Genomic DNA, 18,657 nt, shown 5'->3' with positions numbered 1-18,657 from the left:
AACAGGAACCCGTGGTGTGGAGGGCTGGATGAACAGTAGACGGTGGAGGGGTGGCCGTGGACGGGTGGTTGAACAGAGCCTCATGGTGTGGAGGGCTGGATGAACAGTAGACGGTGGAGGGGTGGTTGAACAGTAGCCGATGGAGTAGCGCGCGGTGGAGGCTGGATGAACAAGAGCCCATGGAGGCTGGAGGAGGTCGACGGTAGCCCGTGGAGGCTGGAGGAGGTCGAGGGTGGAGATGAACAATATCCCGTGGAGTCCTGTTTTGCAGTACGCCACACCCCTCCCGATGAACAGGACCCCCGTTTCGACCGTAGGAGGTCCGTTTCGTCCGTTTTGCGGTACGCCACACCCCTCCCGATCAACAGGACCCCTGTTTCGACCGTAGCGCTCCAACACAAATCCGTTTCGTCCGTTTTGCGGTACGCCACACCCCTCCCGATCAACATGACCCCTGTTTTGACCGTAGAAGGTCCGTTTCCTCCGTTTTGCGGTATGCCAGACCCCTCCCGATGAAAAGGATCCCGTTTCGAACGTGGCCGGTCGAACACAAGGCCGTTTCCTCCATTGTGCGGTACGCCAGGCCTCGTTTCCATCGCCTGTTCCGTCCAAGCCCTCTCGATGAACACGACCACGCATTCCATTCCGACCCAGCCGGTTGGCTCCCACGCTTTCTGTTGCCTCCCGATGAACACGAGCATTCCGTTGCCTCCCCATGAACACGATGACAACGCTGTTTCTCCGTTCCGACTCAGCCATGTACGTATGCACGAGTAGGCATTCGAGACCCTGCCCGTATGTACGTACGTGGCCGTTTCTTTCTTGCACCCTCGCCGCTGTACGTAGGTGTACATGCTACGTGCGCGCCTCTACTACGACACGTGCACGCCTCTACTACGACACGTGCGCGCCTCTACATCGACCAGTATGTACGTACACGTTCTTGACCAGAATGACAACGGTACGTACGCTTCGACCAGGTGGGTCCCGACTGTCAGGCACTTCCTTGCCTGCGAAGATGTGTTGGGGAACGTTGCAGAAAATTAAAATTTTTCCTATGGTTTCACCAAGATCCATCTATGAGTTCATCTAGCAACGAGTCATGGGAGAGTGATTGCATCTACATACCACTTGTAGATCGCGTGCGGAAGCGTTCAATGGAACGGGGATGATGGAGTCGTACTCGCCGTGATTCAGATCACCGATGACCTAGTGCTGAAAACGGACAGCACCTCCGCGTTCAACACATGTACGGAGCGGATGACGTCTCCTCCTACTTGATCCAGCAAGGGGGAAGGAGAGGTTGATGATGATCCGGCAGCACGACGGCGTGGTGGTGGATGCAGCAGAACTCCGGCAGGGCTTCGCTAAGCAACTACGGGAGGAGGAGGAGGTGTTGCAGGGAGGAGGGAGGCGCTAGGGCTTATCGGTCCGGCCACCCCTCCCTCCCCTCCCTTTATATAGGTGCAAGATAGGGGGGAAGGGCGCAGCCTTGCCCCTTCCTCCAAGGAAGGGGTGCGGCCAAGAGGGGGAGGAGTCCATCCTCCCCAAGGCACCTCGGAGGTGCCTTCCCCTTTTAGGACTCTCCCCTCCCCAAGTCTCCTTGGCGCATGGGCCTCTTGGGGCTGGTGCCCTTGGCCCATATAGGCCAAGGTGCACCCCCTACAGCCCATGTGGCCCCCTGGGGTAGGTGGAACCCCCCGGTGGACCCCCGGACCCCTTTCGGCACTCCCGGTACAATACCGATAAAGTGCGAAACTTTTCCGGCGACCAAAATAAGACTTCCCATATATGAATCTTTACCTCCGAACCATTCTGGAACTCCTCGTGACGTCCGGGATCTCATCCGGGACTCCGAACAACATTCGATTTGCTGCATACTCATATTCATACAACCCTAGCGTCACCGAACCTTAAGTGTGTAGACCCTACGGGTTCGGGAGACATGCAGACATGACCGAGACGGCTCTCGGGCAATAACCAACAACAGGATCTGGATACCCATGTTGGCTCCCACATGCTCCTCGATGATATCATCGAATGAACCACGATGTCGAGGATTCAATCAACCCCGTATACTATTCCCTTTGTCAATCGGTATTTTACTTGCCCGAGATTCGATCGTCAGTATCCCAATACCTCGTTCAATCTCGTTACCGGCATGTCACTTTACTCGTATCGTAATGCATGATCCCGTGACCAGACACTTGGTCACTTTGAGCTCATTATGATGATGCACCACCGAGTGGGCCCAGTGATACCTCTCCGTCATACGGAGTGACAAATCCCAGTCTCGATCCGTGTCAACCCAACAGACACTTTTGGAGATACCTGTAATGCACCTTTATAGTCACCCAGTTACGTTGTGACGTTTGGTACACCCAAAGCACTCCTACGGTATCCGGGAGTTACACGATCTCATGGTCTAAGGAAGAGATACTTGACATTAGAAAAGCTCTAGCAAAACGAACTACACGATCTTGTGCTATGCTTAGGATTGGGTCTTGTCCATCACATCATTCTCCTAATGATGTGATCCCGTTATCAATGACATCCAATGTCCATAGTCAGGAAACCATGACTATCTGTTGATCAACGAGCTAGTCAACTAGAGGCTCACTAGGGACATAATGTGGTCAATGTATTCACACGTGTATTACGATTTCCGGATAATACAATTATAGCATGAATAAAAGACAATTATCATGAACAAGGAAATATAATAATAATACTTTTATTATTGCCTCTAGGGCATATTTCCAACAGTCTCCCACTTGCACTAGAGTCAATAATCTAGTTACATTGTGATGAATCGAACACCCATAGAGTTTTGGTGTTGATCATGTTTTGCTCGTGGAAGAGGTTTAGTCAACGGATCTGCGACATTCAGATCCGTATGCACTTTGCAAATTTCTAAGTCCCCATCTTGAACATTTTCACAAATGGAGTTGAAGCGACGCTTGATGTGCCTGGTCTTCTTGTGAAACCTGGGCTCCTTGGCAAGTGCGATAGCTCCAGTGTTGTCACAGAAGAGTTTGATCGGCCCCGACGCATTGGGTATGACTCCTAGGTCGGTGATGAACTCCTTCACCCATATTGCTTCATGTGCTGCCTCCGAGGCTGCCATGTACTCCGCTTCACATGTAGATCCCGCCACGAGCTCTGCTTGCAGCTGCACCAGCTTACTGCTCCACCATTTAACATATACACGTATCCGGTTTGTGACTTTGAGTCATCCAGATCTGTGTCGAAGCTAGCATCGACGTAACCCTTTATGACGAGCTCTTCGTCACCTCCATAAACGAGAAACATGTCCTTTGTCCTTTTCAGGTACTTCAGGATATTCTTGACCGCTGTCCAGTGTTCCTTGCCGGGACTACTTTGGTACCTTCCTACCAAACTTACGACAAGGTTTACATCAGGTCTAGTACACAACATGGCATACATAATAGATCCTATGGCTGAGGCATAGGGGATGACACTCATCTCTTCTTTATCTTTTGCCGTGGTCGGGCATTGAGCCGAGCTCAATTTTACACCTTGCAAAACAGGCAAGAACCCTTTCTTGGACTGATCCATTTTGAACTTCTTCAAAATCTTATCAAGGTATGTGCTTTGTGAAAGACCTATGAGGCGTCTCGATCTATCCCTATAGATTTTTATGCCTAATATGTAAGCAGCTTCTCCAAGGTCCTTCATTGAAAAACTCTTATTCAAGTAGGCCTTAATGCTGTCCAAGAGTTCTATATCATTTCCCATCAAAAGTATGTCATCTACATATAATATGAGAAATGCTACAGAGCTCCCACTCACTTTCTTGTAAACGCAGGCTTCTCCATAAGTCTGCATAAACCCAAACGCTTTGATCATCTCATCAAAATGAATGTTCCAACTCCGAGATGCTTGCACCAGCCCATAAATGGATCACTGGAGCTTGCATACTTTGTTAGCATTCTTAGGATCGACAAAACCTTCCGGCTGCATCATATACAGCTCTTCCTTAAGATAACCGTTAAGGAATGTTGTTTTGACGTCCATCTGCCATATCTCATAATCATAGTATGCGGCAATTGCTAACATGATTCGGACAGACTTAAGCTTTGCTACGGGAGAGAAAGTCTCATCGTAGTCAATCCCTTGAACTTGCCGATAACCCTTAGCGGCAAGTCGAGCTTTATAGATGGTGACATTTCCATCCGCGTCCGTCTTCTTCTTAAAGATCCATTTGTTTTCTATCGCTCGCCGATCATCGGGCAAGTCTATCAAAGTCCATACTTTGTTTTCATACATGGATCCTATATCGGATTGCATGGCTTCAAGCCATTTGTTGGAATCTGGGCCCGCCATCACTTCTTCATAGTTCGAAGGTTCACCGTTGTCTAACAACATGATTTCCAGGACAGGGTTGCCGTACCACTCTGGTGCGGAACGTGTCCTAGTGGACCTACGAAGTTCAGCAGCAACTTGATCCGAAGTACCTAGATCATCATCATTAATTTCCTCTCCAGTCGGTGTCGGCACCACAGGAACATTTTCCTGAGCTGCACTACTTTCCGGTTCAAGAGGTAGTACTTCATCGAGTTCTACTTTCCTCCCACTTACTCCTTTTGAGAGAAACTCTTTTTCCAGAAAGGATCCGTTCTTGGCAACAAAGATCTTGCCTTCGGATCTAAGGTAGAAGGTATACCCAATGGTTTCCTTAGGGTATCCTATGAAGACGCATTTTTTCGACTTGGGTTCGAGCTTTTCAGGTTGAAGTTTCTTGACATAAGCATTGCATCCCCAAACTTTTAGAAACGACAGCTTAGGTTTCTTCCCAAACCATAATTCATACGGTGTCGTCTCAACGGATTTAGACGGTGCCCTATTTAAAGTGAATGTAGCTGTCTCTAGAGTGTATCCCCAAAATGATAGCGGTAAATCAGTAAGAGACATCATAGATCGCACCATATCCAATAGAGTGCAATTACGACGTTCGGACACACCGTTACGCTGAGGTGTTCCAGGCGGCGTGAGTTGTGAAACGATTCCACATTTCCTTAAGTGTGTACCAAATTCGTGACTTAAATATTCTCCTCCACGATCTGATCGCAAGAATTTTATCTTTCGGTCACGTTGATTCTTTACTTCATTTTGAAATTCCTTGAACTTTTCAAAGGTCTCAGACTTGTGTTTCATCAAGTAGACATACCCATATCTACTCAAGTCATCAGTGAGAGTGAGAACATAACGATATCCTCCGCGAGCCTCAACACTCATTGGACCGCACACATTGGTATGTATGATTTCCAATAAGTTGGTTGCTCGCTCCATTGTTCCGGAGAATGGAGTCTTGGTCATCTTGCCCATGAGGCATGGTTCGCATGTGTCAAATGATTCATAATCGAGAGACTCTAAAAGTCCATCAGCATGGAGATTCATCATGCGCTTGACACCAATGTGACCAAGGCGGCAGTGCCACAAGTATGTGGGACTATCGTTATCAACTTTACATCTTTTGGTATTCACACTATGAACATGTGTAACATTACGTTCGAGATTCATTAAGAATAAACCATTGACCATCAGAGCATGACCATAAAACATTTCTCTCATATAAATAGAACAACCATTATTCTCGGATTTAAATGAGTAGCCATCTCGTATTAAACGAGATCCTGATACAATGTTCATGCTCAAACTTGGTACTAAATAACAATTATTGAGGTTTAAAACTAATCCCGTAGGTAAATGTAGAGGTAGCGTGCCGACGGCGATCACATCGACCTTGGAACCATTCCCGACGCGCATCGTCACCTCGTCCTTCGCCAGTCTCCATTTATTCCGCAGCTCCTGCTGTGAGTTACATATATGAGCAACGGCACCGGTATCAAATACCCAGGAGTTACTACGAGTACTGGTAAGGTACACATCAATTACATGTATATCAAATATACTTTTAGTGTTGCCGGCCTTCTTGTCTGCTAAGTATTTGGGGCAGTTCCGCTTCTAGTGACCCTTCCCTTTGCAATAAAAGCACTCAGTCTCAGGCTTGGGTCCATTCTTTGACTTCTTCCCGGCAACTGGCTTACCGGGCGCGGCAACATCCTTGCCGTCCTTCTTGAAGTTCTTCTTTCCCTTGCCCTTCTTGAACTTAGTGGTTTTATTGACCATCAACACTTGATGCTCCTTCTTGATTTCTACCTCTGCTGACTTCAGCATTGAAAATACTTCAGGAATAGTTTTCACCATCCCCTGCATATTGTAGTTCATCACAAAGCTCTTGTAGCTTGGTGGGAGCGACTGAAGGATTCTGTCAATGACCGCCTCGTCCGGGAGGTTAATGTCCAGCTGGGACAGGCGGCTGTGCAACCCAGACATTTTGAGTATGTGCTCACTGACAGAACTATTTTCCTCCATCTTACAACTGTAGAACTTGTCGGAGACTTCATATCTCTCGACCCGGGCATGAGCTTGGAAAACCATTTTCAGCCCCTCGAACATCTCATATGCTCCGTGTTGCTCAAAACGCTTTTGGAGCCCCGGTTCTAAGCTGTAAAGCATGCCGCACTGAACGAGGGAGTAATCATCAGCACGAGACTGCCAAGCATTCATAATGTCTTGGTTCTCTGGGATGGGTGCATCACCTAGCGGTGCTTCTAGGACATATTGTTTCTTTGCTGCTATGAGGATGATCCTCAGGTTCCGGACCCAGTCCGAATAGTTGCTGTCATCATCTTTCAGCTTGGTTTTCTCTAGGAACGCGTTGAAGTTCATGGTGACATGAGCGTTGGCCATTTGATCTACAAGACATATATTGCAAAGACTTTAGACTAAGTTCATGATAATTAAGTTCATCTAATCAAATTGTTTAATGAACTCCCACTCAGATTTGACATCCCTCTAGTCATCTAAGTGTTACATGATCCGAGTCGACTAGGCCGTGTCCGATCATCACGTGAGACGGACTAGTCATCGTCGGTGAACATCTCCATGTTGATCGTATCTTCCATACGACTCATGTTCGACCTTTCGGTCTCTTGTGTTCCGAGGCCATGTCTGTACATGCTAGGCTCGTCAAGTTAACCCTAAGTGTTTACGCATGTGTAAAACTGTCTTACACCCGTTGTATGTGAACGTAAGGATCTATCACACCCGATCATCACGTGGTGCTTCGAAACGACGAACTTTAGCAACGGTGCACAGTTAGGGGGGAACACTTTCTTGAAATTATTATAAGGGATCATCTTATTTACTACCGTCGTTCTAAGTAAACAAGATGCATAAAACATAATAAACATCACATGCAATTATATAAAGTAGTGACATGATATGGCCAATATCATATAGCTCCTTTGATCTTCATCTTCGGGGCTCCATGATCATCTTGTCACCAGCATGACACCATGATCTCCATCATTATGATCTCCATCATCGTGTCTCCATGAAGTTGCTCGCCAACTATTACTTCTACTACTATGGCTAACACGTTTAGCAATAAAGTAAAGTAATTTACATGGCGTTGAATCAATGACTCGCATGTCATACAATAATTAAGACAACTCCTATGGCTCCTGCCGGTTGTCATACTCATCGACATGCAAGTCGTGATTCCTATTACAAGAACATGATCTCATACATCACAATATATCATTCATGATTCGTCACAACTTTTTGCCATATCACATCACATGACAATTGCTGCAAAAACAAGTTAGACGTCCTCTAATTGTTGTTGCATCTTTTACGTGGCTGCAATTGGGTTCTAGCAAGAACGTTTTCTTACCTACGAATAAACACAATGTGATTTTGTCAACTTCTATTTACCCTTCATAAGGACCCTTTTCATCTAATCCGCTCCAACTAAAGTAGGAGAGACAGACACCCGCTAGCCACCTTATGCAACTAGTGCATGTCAGTCGGTGGAACCTGTCTCACGTAAGCGTACGTGTAAGGTCGGTCCGGGCCGCTTCATCCCACAATACCGCTGAAGCAAGAAAAGACTAGTAGCGGCAAGCAAGTTGACAAGATCTACGTCCACAAGAAAATTGTGTTCTACTCGTGCAATAGAGAACTACGCATAGACCTAGCTCATGATGCCACTGTTGGGGAACGTTGCAGAAAATTAAAATTTTTCCTACGGTTTCACCAAGATCCATCTATGAGTTCATATAGCAACGAGTCATGGGAGAGTGGTTGCATCTACATACCACTTGTAGATCGCGTGCGGAAGAGTTCAATGGAACGGGGATGATGGAGTCGTACTCGCCGTGATTCAGATCACCGATGACCTAGTGCTGAACGGACAGCACCTCCGCGTTCAACACACGTACGGAGCGCATGACGTCTCCTCATACTTGATCCAGCAAGGGGGAAGGAGAGGTTGATGATGATCCAGCAGCACGACGGCGTGGTGGTGGATGCAGCAGAACTCTGGCAGGGCTTCGCTAAGCAACTACGGGAGGAGGAGGAGGTGTTGCAGGGAGGAGGGAGGCGCCAGGGCTTATCGGTCTGGCCACCCCTCCCTCCCCTCCCTTTATATAGGTGCAAGAGAGGGGGGAAGGGCGCAGCCTTGCCCCTTCCTCCAAGGAAGGGGTGCGGCCAAGAGGGGGAGGAGTCCATCCTCCCCAAGGCACCTCGGAGGTGCCTTCCCCTTTTAGGACTCTCCCCTCCCCAAGTCTCCTTGGCGCATGGGCCTCTTGGGGCTGGTGCCCTTGGCCCATATAGGCCAAGGTGCACCCCCTACAGCCCATGTGCCCCCCCGGGGCAGGTGGAACCCCCCGGTGGACCCCCGGACCCCTTTCGGCACTCCCGGTACAATACCGATAAAGTGCGAAACTTTTTCGGCGACCAAAATAAGACTTTCCATATATGAATCTTTACCTCCAGACCATTACGGAACTCCTCGTGACGTCCGGGATCTCATCCGGGACTCCGAACAACATTCGGTTTGCTGCATACTCATATTCATACAACCCTAGCGTCACCGAACCTTAAGTGTGTAGACCCTACGGGTTCGGGAGACATGCAGACATGACCGAGACGGCTCTCGGGCAATAACCAACAACAGGATCTGGATACCCATGTTGGCTCCCACATGCTCCTCGATGATATCATCGAATGAACCACGATGTCGAGGATTCAATCAACCCCGTATACTATTCCCTTTGTCAATCGGTATTTTACTTGCCCGAGATTCGATCGTCGGTATCCCAATACCTCGTTCAATCTCATTACCGGCAAGTCACTTTCCTCGTACCGTAATGCATGATCCCGTGACCAGACACTTGGTCACTTTGAGCTCATTATGATGATGCACCACCGAGTGGGCCCAGTGATACCTCTCCGTCATACGGAGTGACAAACCCCAGTCTCGATCCGTGTCAACCCAACAGACACTTTTGGAGATACCTGTAATGCACCTTTATAGTCACCCAGTTACGTTGTGACGTTCGGTACACCCAAAGCACTCCTACGGTATCCGGGAGTTACACCATCTCATGGTCTAAGGAAGAGATACTTGACATTGGAAAAGCTCTAGCAAAACGAACTACACGATCTTGTGCTATGCTTAGGATTGGGTCTTGTCCATCACATCATTCTCCTAATGATGTGATCCCGTTATCAATGACATCCAATGTCCATAGTCAGGAAACCATGACTATCTGTTGATCAACGAGCTAGTCAACTAGAGGCTCACTAGGGACATAATGTGGTCAATGTATTCACACGTGTATTACGATTTCCGGATAATACAATTATAGCATGAATAAAAGACAATTATCATGAACAAGGAAATATAATAATAATACTTTTATTATTGCCTCTAGGGCATATTTCCAACAAGATGTAGCTGGTGGGTCCCAGCAGTCAGGGGGCGAATCGTTTTTTTGCCCGGACGCACTTCCCGTGTGAAGATGTAGCTGGTGGGTCCCAGCAGTCAGGGGGGCGAATCATTTTTTTTGCCCAGACGCACTTCCTTGTGTGCGAAGATGTAGCTGGTGGGTCCCAGCAGTCAGGGGGGCGAATCATTTTCTTTGCCCGGACGCACTTCCTTGCGTGCGAAGGTGCAGCTCGTGGGTCCCAGCAGTCAGGGGGGAAACGTCTTTTTTGCGAAATACTGTGGCCCATCCGGTGGGTCCCTGCTGTCAGGTGGAGGAATAATTATTTTCCGCGTAATAAGGAGGCACTTCCTTGCTGCGGCCGTGGACCCAGCTGTCAGCCTCTCCACATACAGTCCATGTCCGATGGAAGTAGTTCCTTAACCACGCCGCGCCGAGAGCACCAGGGCGATGGACGACGGCGAGGCCTAGGAAGGGGACGACGGGGAGCCGGGGAAGACGCGGCAGTGGAAGCCCGCGCGGAGAGGAGTACGAGGGTTCACTGGTTCGGCAGCGGTGTGACTGTGTGAGGCTGCCGTCGCCGCAGGGCCTGGCCAGCGGTGGGAATAGTAGGGGGCGGTGAGGCCTCCGCGGCAGCACATCCGGCCACGGGAAGCAGGAGCATGCGGCACGACCGGCGCTGCTTTGGGCGGCTGGAGTAAGAAGACCAGAGGTTGAAGAAGCACTACGGCCGTTGGATGGACATTGTACGGTCACTGGAGCTAGAATTGTTTATATTGACTAAGTTGACAAAGCCCTTCGTCCCCGTCAACTTAGTAGGCCCACAAGTCAGTGTCCCACCAAGGTGGGTCCCACCTAGTAGGGGGTATTCATTTTTTTGCATAATAAGGAGGCACTTCCGGTGGGTCAGAGCTGACAGCAGGGGGAACGTTTTTTCACGAAATACGGTGGCCCTTCAGGTGGGTCCCAGCAGTCAGGGGCAAACGTTTTTTTCGTGAAATACTGGTGGCCCGTCCGGTGGGTCCCTGCTGTCAGGTGGAGGAATAATTATTTTCCACATAATAAGGAGGCACTTCCTTGCGGCTGCCGTGGACCCAGCTGTCAGCCTCTTCACGTACAGTATTCTTCCGATGGAATTCGGTCGTTGACCACATTGACCACACCGCGCCGAGAGCACCACGGCGGTGGACGACGGCGAGGCCTAGGAAGGGTACGACGTGGAGCCGGGGAAGACGCGACAGTGGATGCCCACGCGGAGAGGAGTACGAGGGTTCACTGGTTCGGCTGCGCTGCCGTCGCCGCAGAATAACAGGGGGTGTGGGTGAGTGGAGTGGAGGGATGGCCTGGCCAGCGGTGGGAGTAGTATGGAGGCGGTGAGGCCTTCGCGGCAGCACAGCCGGCCACGGGAGGCAGGAGCAGGCGGCACGACCGGTGCTGCTTTGGGCGGCTGGAGCAAGAAGACCAGATGTTGAAGAAGCACTACGGCCGTTGGATGGACATCGTACGGTCACTGGAGCTAGAATCGTTCATATTGACTAAGCTGACAAAGCCCTCCGTCCCCGTCAACTTAGTAGGCCCACAAGTCAGCTTCCTACCAAGGTGAGTCCCGGCTAGCAGGGGGAGTATTCATTTTTTGTGCGTAATAAAGAGGCACTTCCGGTGGGTCTGAGCTGACAGTGGGGGGAACGTTTTTTTGCGAAATACAGTGGCCCGTCCGGTGGGTACCAGCAGTCAGGGGGGAAACGTTTTTTTTTGCGAAATAAGGTGGCCCGTCCGGTGGGTCCCTACTGTCAGGTGGAGGAATAATTATTTTGCGCGTAATAAGGAGGCACTTCCTTGTGGCCGCCGTGGACCCAGCTGTCAGCCTCTCCATGTATAGTACTCTTCCGATGGAAGTCGGTCATTGACCACGTTGACCACGCCGCGCCGAGAGCACCATGGCGGTGGACGACGGCGACGCCTAGGAAGGGGACGACGCGGAACCGGTGAAGACGTAGCAGTGCAAGCCCGCGCAGAGAGGAGTACGAGGGTTCACTGGTTCCGCTGCGGTGTGAGGCTGCCGTCGCCGCAGAATAACAGGGGGTGTGGGTGAGTGGAGGGATGGCCTGGCCAGCGGTGGGAGTAGTATGGGGGCGGTGAGGCCTCCGCGGCAGCACAGCCGGCCACGAGAGGCAGGAGTAAGCGGCACGACCGGCGCTGCTTTGGGCGGCTGGACCAAGAAGACCAGAGGTTGAAGAAGCACTACGGCCGTTGGATGGACATCGTACGGTCACTGAAGCTAGAATTGTTTATATTGACTAAGTTGACAAAGCCCTTGGTACGCTCCAACTTAGTAGGCCCACAGGTCAGCCTCCGAAACGGTGCGCCCCAGATGTCAGGGGGAGGAATCATTTTTTGGGCGGCCAAAGCTAAGAATATCCGAGATTGAAGAAGAAGCACAACATTCGTTGGATAGACATCCAACGGCCACTGCTGCTAGAACCGTGTGTTGACTATAATAAGTTGACAAAGCCTTGCATATGCGTCAACTTATTTTTTTAGGGGGCGCGTCACTTAGTAGGCCCACATGTGTGTGGCACAGAACTTATAGCCCATTTGCGTTTTGTAAGAATGTACAACCCATTTTTGAATTCTAATGGAATTTACAACAGCCCATTTACAGTTTGTTAAAAGTACAACCCAATTTCTAGCTAGGACAACGATTAATAATTTCAACTTACCGTTGAAGACAGAATTCAATAAAATTTCCCACATTTTGATGGGATCCGAAAAAAATTTATCCCGAAATTTCTATTCAGATTAAATATAAATTTGTATTACGTAAAAATCCAACAAAACATTGCGCGCGCAACAATGAAAATTTAAGATTTTCAAAATCCATAAATAATATTTTATAAACTAATTTCATGTTTGGTGCATTTTTTTATAGATACTGCCCAGTTTTTATAATTACATCCCATTTATTATTTTTAAAGCCCATTTTCCTGTTAAGCCTAATGCATCCCTCCTAGGAAAGATTTGCAGCCCAGCGGGGCGGAGAATAACAAGTTGACCTTGCCCGGGTATTCCTCAAAAAGACGTATAGCTGGGGTAGCCATTTTCATCTTGAAAAAAGTAGTATCTGGGCTAGATATCTGGCCTGGGCTAGACGGGCCACAGCCCGCCCAGTTAATACCCTGCTCTCCTCTGAACAACAACGAAATCATCGCCAAGAAAAACTCTGTAGTGCTCACGCCTCAAAAACACAAATACTGCTCGAGCTGCTTGGTCCCAGCTGTGGGCCGCACCTTATGCAATTCTCTCATTTATATTGACTACATAGGTTGACAATGGTGTGGGACCGTGATGTCAGAAAACCAGGAGAAAGCAAAAAAAAATAGTTGTACATAATAAAGAGGCACTTGCGTACGTACGGCTATGGCCCTAGTGGGTCCCTAGTGTCATCCAGTCAAAATAAAGTCATCTCTTGAATCCTCATGTTCGTTGACCATGTTAACAATGCTCGGCGCCACGGTGAGCGCAACAACTCGAAGGACAACGGAGAGGGCCTCACGGGCCCTACGGAGGTCTGATACAGCGCCCGCTGCTCATTCAGGAAGCCAGGATCATCGGACACCTATGAGCACCTTCGAGAAACTGAGACAACATGAAACGGTAAGGCCGCGCTTGGGAGCTCTGGTTATTTCAAACCTGTATTAACATACAAGTGTAATTTACTCGTCATCGGAAGGCCCGAGGTCTGTAAGTAAAACCGGCGGGTTACGCGTGTAATTTGAGAGACTAGTGTATATTTTACGAGCATTTCTATATGGACGACATTATCAGACGATACATGCACGACGTGCGTATCATGCCATCCATGGGCGAGTCTGAAACAGCAGCTAATGGCTGGATTAGCAATCGTCCGAGTGTCATTCAACGTTTTTATGGTGTGTGAAGTACTTCCGATATTTTACTAGTCGAAATCGACCAACCAAGCGCCTTCGCCCGAGACCATCTGCTTTAATTTACAACCGTCAGTTTGACAAGCGGTTTTGGTTGGAAAACGACGATCCAATCATGGCCTAATATCATGAGTTGGTTGGAAGATCATATGGTTTCACGTCTAACCTACCCGACATGTCGTATAAGCTATGAATGAAACATCAGACGATGAACTTCTTACGCACAGAAACAACAGAAGAGGATGATCTTCTTAACAAGCAAATCACTGGCATTAGATCGACATGCAAAACAATACGAAGCATTATTCTCAGGAGGCACGGTGAACAGCTTGTGATGCCGCATGCCACAACATTCCAAGCTCAACTTTGCAATCCAACACAAGGCCTGGCATTACATAGACAATATTCAGAACAAACTCTTAACACAGGAATATCTCAGCAGAGTAACTATTTACTTCTAAACTGAACACAGGAATAGGAAAAAACACTCGACGCTGCTCACAGCAAGGGCGTCCCACTCAAAAATATCAAATGCATGTCTTCTGGCTAACATCAATGAGCAAATTTTGACAAGGTTTTCCAATTCCAATATATTAAACTAACGTCTTCTTGCTAACATCAATGAGCAAATTTTGACAAGGTTTTCCAATTCCAATATATTGAACTAACGTCTTCTTGCTAACATCAATGATTAAACTTTGACAAGTTTTTCCCATTCAAAATATGTAATGCCTATGATCGTGTCCTGTCTTAGCTTCTTGTACTTGTTTGGGCACTTTTTGCCCAGGGCACTCCACGTGTCGTTAAATTGCCAATGATCTCTGCAGACTAGTCATGTCACCGGTGTCTAATAATACTCTGTAAAGCTTCTCGGTCATTCCTTCTGTAATGTACCGCATCCAGTGACTACTTCTTTCTGCAAAGTGGAACGACCAACTGGACCCAGTAACGCAGCAGTTTGCCTTGGACACATTGGCTCCTTTTGTGCAGTTCAACCAAAATCGAAGTCGGAATAAAACCGAGCTTTAATTTTGATATCCCTGTAAGCAACAATAGGTATAAGGGAAACAATTACTGAGAAATAACGGTTGATGACTTGCCTTAATGGGAAACAAAGCAGGAGAGGAGCAATTCTCCATCAGTGTGATTCATTCATATTGACTGAGACATTATCTTAACAATACCTTGGTTAAACATGTAGAAAGAACTACAAAGCAGGATAGTACCATTCCTAACAAGTGTTGCAGTTTTGAACTAAGATTCAGTAGTTAATTAATTCTGAGAGTGGCATTGCTTAATTTTACCAGCGGCATTAGATTAACGAAAAGCATAAACAGTTCCAGGGGAGAGTGGGTGCAACAACAATATGTGCTTCCATCTACTTATAAAGGGGGTGATGCAGAGTTTGTTGTAACAAAGCAACAAGCATCATGTCTGGGTTGGTCCCATTTTTGATCACTACTTAATGGGAAAAGACAACAATACAATAGCTTCAATTCAACATTTATTTAAAACAATACCAATACAAGTAGCACAACATGTCAAAGCACACTGCACAATCATGTGGATGAAGGCCTGTACTGACCTTTCATGAGAACACCAGGATAAAATATGAATCTGCTAACACGAATAGGAAATCCAATCTCATTTTGTGCAGTTGCACTGAAATCAAGCAAAGTGTTTCGCGTAGCGAAGCAAAATGTCGCAATAGCAACAAGTTGAATAGATATCATGTGGTTGAGACCAAGATTTGAAACAACTTGACAGGAACACTAGAAACAAATCTCGATCTCCTTTTGTGCAGTTCCACCAAAATTAAGCAAAGTCACCGGTGTGACATTCAAGTTGAACTGCACAAAACACTCTTAAAACATAAGTGTTTCGAGTAGCGAAGCAAAATGTCGCAAGCAACAAGTTGAATCGATACCCCTGTTTTAACAGAGGAAAAAAGGAAACAATTACTTGCCGATAAAGGAGGATGAAACAAACGGTGACAGAAAGAAGCATCTAACTTATCTTGGATGGAAAACAAAGTAGGATAGTAGCATTTCTAAAACGGTTGCATTGATTCATATTAACAGAGACACTCTCTTGAAACAACATTTGTTAAAAAATGTAATTTACTTTTAACAGTGGCATTGCTTCAATTTTTCGGCGGCATTCTTAGATTAACAACAGCAAAATAGCTGTATGGGACATGCTAGCACCATGTGCGTCCACACGTATAAATGGGTGATGCAGAGTATGTAGCCAAGCAACATATCTGTGTTGGTCCCATATTTGTTCTCTTTGAACTTTTTTCCTATGTGAGGGCAGCAAATCTAGTCTTGCACAAACTACCCGACCCCCCCAGTTTCTTTCCCTTTTCAACAACTTACAGATGTGTGTACTGGGTTACCCCCTTTTTCCCTTTTCGGCCAACAAAGCGGCTGGATAGCCTGTCTATACTACTTTTCCTCCCTCCTTTCCTCATTGAACCACGTCCTAGATTCATGCTCCACCCCACCGCACCTTTCTTTCCTCTTTGAACTAAGACCTAGATTTGACTACAGATCGAAAAAGATCCACATGCAGCTAGAGCAACGACGGTTTCAAAGAAACTTATACCTTAGGGTCGTCGGGATGTGGCAAGGCGTGCGGCGGGAGGCCAGATCTGCCCACACTACGTACGACAGTGAGGAAGAAGGGGTCGGTGGGCCTCCCGCACGGGCGCTGGGTGAAAGAGAACAACGTAGTCGGCAGTGGATTGACTCCCTCGCCGAAGGCAATAGAGTTAACGCTGCACCTCCTCCCCTTCCCGGTGCGACAAGATACGGACGCCTCCTTCACCAGCTATGAGGGGGAAGAGAGACAAGAGGCCAACGCAATCTTGTTTAGATATGGTGAAGAGAGGGTGAGAGACTGTGAATATAGCAAACCCTAGCAAATGAACACTGAACCTCCAGCGTGTAACATATATGTATTGCGGCGAGCGTGTGGAGAGTGCAAACCCTAGCGAACAAGCGCTGAGGCTCCCACTTATATATATGCTAATGTAGTACGGACTGAGCTCCGGTGCCTTCACTCCATCTGCTTTTGGCTGTATGACAGGTGAGCCAGCCACATTTTGGGCCCACCTGTCATAAACCCAAAGGCAGGTGCACTAAGTCAATGAAGCTGCGTCCATATAGTACTCTCGTGTGTATACGACTAATATATAGTGGAGTGGTTTTCTTATTCTCTCCATAACAATCGTTTTAAATTGTGTAAGTACGAAACGAAACTCTTTATTTAATGTACAGAGGGAGTACTACTTCCGATGAACTAACGATCCACGCCCACGCGTCTTGGTCGCACTTCCTGTCCTTCACGTGTGGTACACTACCATCCCTTAAGTGCACAACCACACATGCGCCAAATTATTGGAAACGTGTGAGAGTGTGTACAAATAAAGAATTTTAATTTCAATTATCGTAAAGGTTTGAGAGTATTACAAAGTTTGATTTCAGTCAAATCTAATATGCAGAGTAAATAAAAATGGAGGGCTACTACGTCCATCCGGGTTTTTAGTCCACACCATTTTTTAAATCAAAGTTAATAGCTGGACAAATAAAATTATAGGGGAGCTGGAGACAAAGTTGTGAGAAGGCTTAGAAATCAATACAAAACTTATGCTCTTAGTACCAGCGTCGATCCTTCTTCGAGGAAACATTTGGTTCATAGCCAATTGTGTGATAAAATTGCACCAACGTGAAAGACGACTACGTCTCCAATGCAACCAAGGTGAACTGACGAAGGATATCATCTTTGTGCGTAACAAGCAAAGAGCACTGATGGAAGACAGCTTGTTTTTCATTGAAAATCGATCAGCTTCACCAGCCGATGCAACCATGAGGCGCGACCATGAGCATCGATAGGTCATCATGGTGATGCATCATCCATTTGGTATCAATTTTGGGTGAGGCACCTATGAAGTTTGACAAATCCTCACTGTGGTCTGTTTCTTCTCAGTAATCAAGCTCGAGGAAGGAAGAACCACGTGGCAGAGGACAGTGGGGCGAAACAACAATGGCCATCCAATTTTGTGCAGTTCCACTGAAATTGAGGAAGACATGCTCGGGTATGGAGACACGCATCGCTGTTTCCAAAAATATAAAAAAGGGTTAATGAAAAGTACACCAACAAACAGAAGCATCATAATTATATCTTGATGGGAACTAAACCAGGATACCCGAGAAAAAAAGCATTTCTTCATTTAACCAGTGATAGTACTACCACCATATGGACAATGACCGCACAACCACCATCTACTTTTTGTCGAAACAACATGTATACCTCCACCGAGGCATAAATCAGGACAACTTTTCGAGTGGCATTTCCTCTATAATAGTACTAGTAGGTGATGTTGGACCAGCCGACGAACCCTAGCTACTATGCATGGGGAGCTGGGGAGTAGTCGCATAGAAGAAAACCCGCACGCAGCGACCTGGGGAGCTGGACCAGTACAAGAAGTTATACCTCAGGTGGGCGAGATGTCGTTTAGGCGGGCGAGCGGGATCTGCCCACACGACGGCAGCGAACAAGGGCACGGAGGATCTTCGTCCGCGCCAGCGCCGGCTCCGAGAGGATGGTGCACATCGGCTCCCCCCGTCGCTGACGGCGAGAACATCAATGCTGCACCTCCTCACCTCCCGCAGCGGCGGGATTCGGCCGGATCTGTGACCACCGGTGAGGAGAGAGATAGACTGGACACTGTCATCTTGTTTTGATATGGAGAGGGTGAGAGAGCGAGACGCGAGAAACTCTATCAAACAAGAGGCTATAATGGAGTAAAAAAATCTCTCCATAGCAGTGGTTTTAAATAGAATACGCGCGTTCCCAAAAAAGGAACAAAAACTGGCAGACAATTTTTT

This window comes from Triticum dicoccoides, chromosome 3B, assembly GCF_002162155.2.
Source record: "Triticum dicoccoides isolate Atlit2015 ecotype Zavitan chromosome 3B, WEW_v2.0, whole genome shotgun sequence".
NCBI lineage: Eukaryota > Viridiplantae > Streptophyta > Magnoliopsida > Poales > Poaceae > Triticum > Triticum dicoccoides.
This window is presented reverse-complemented; position numbering follows the sequence as displayed.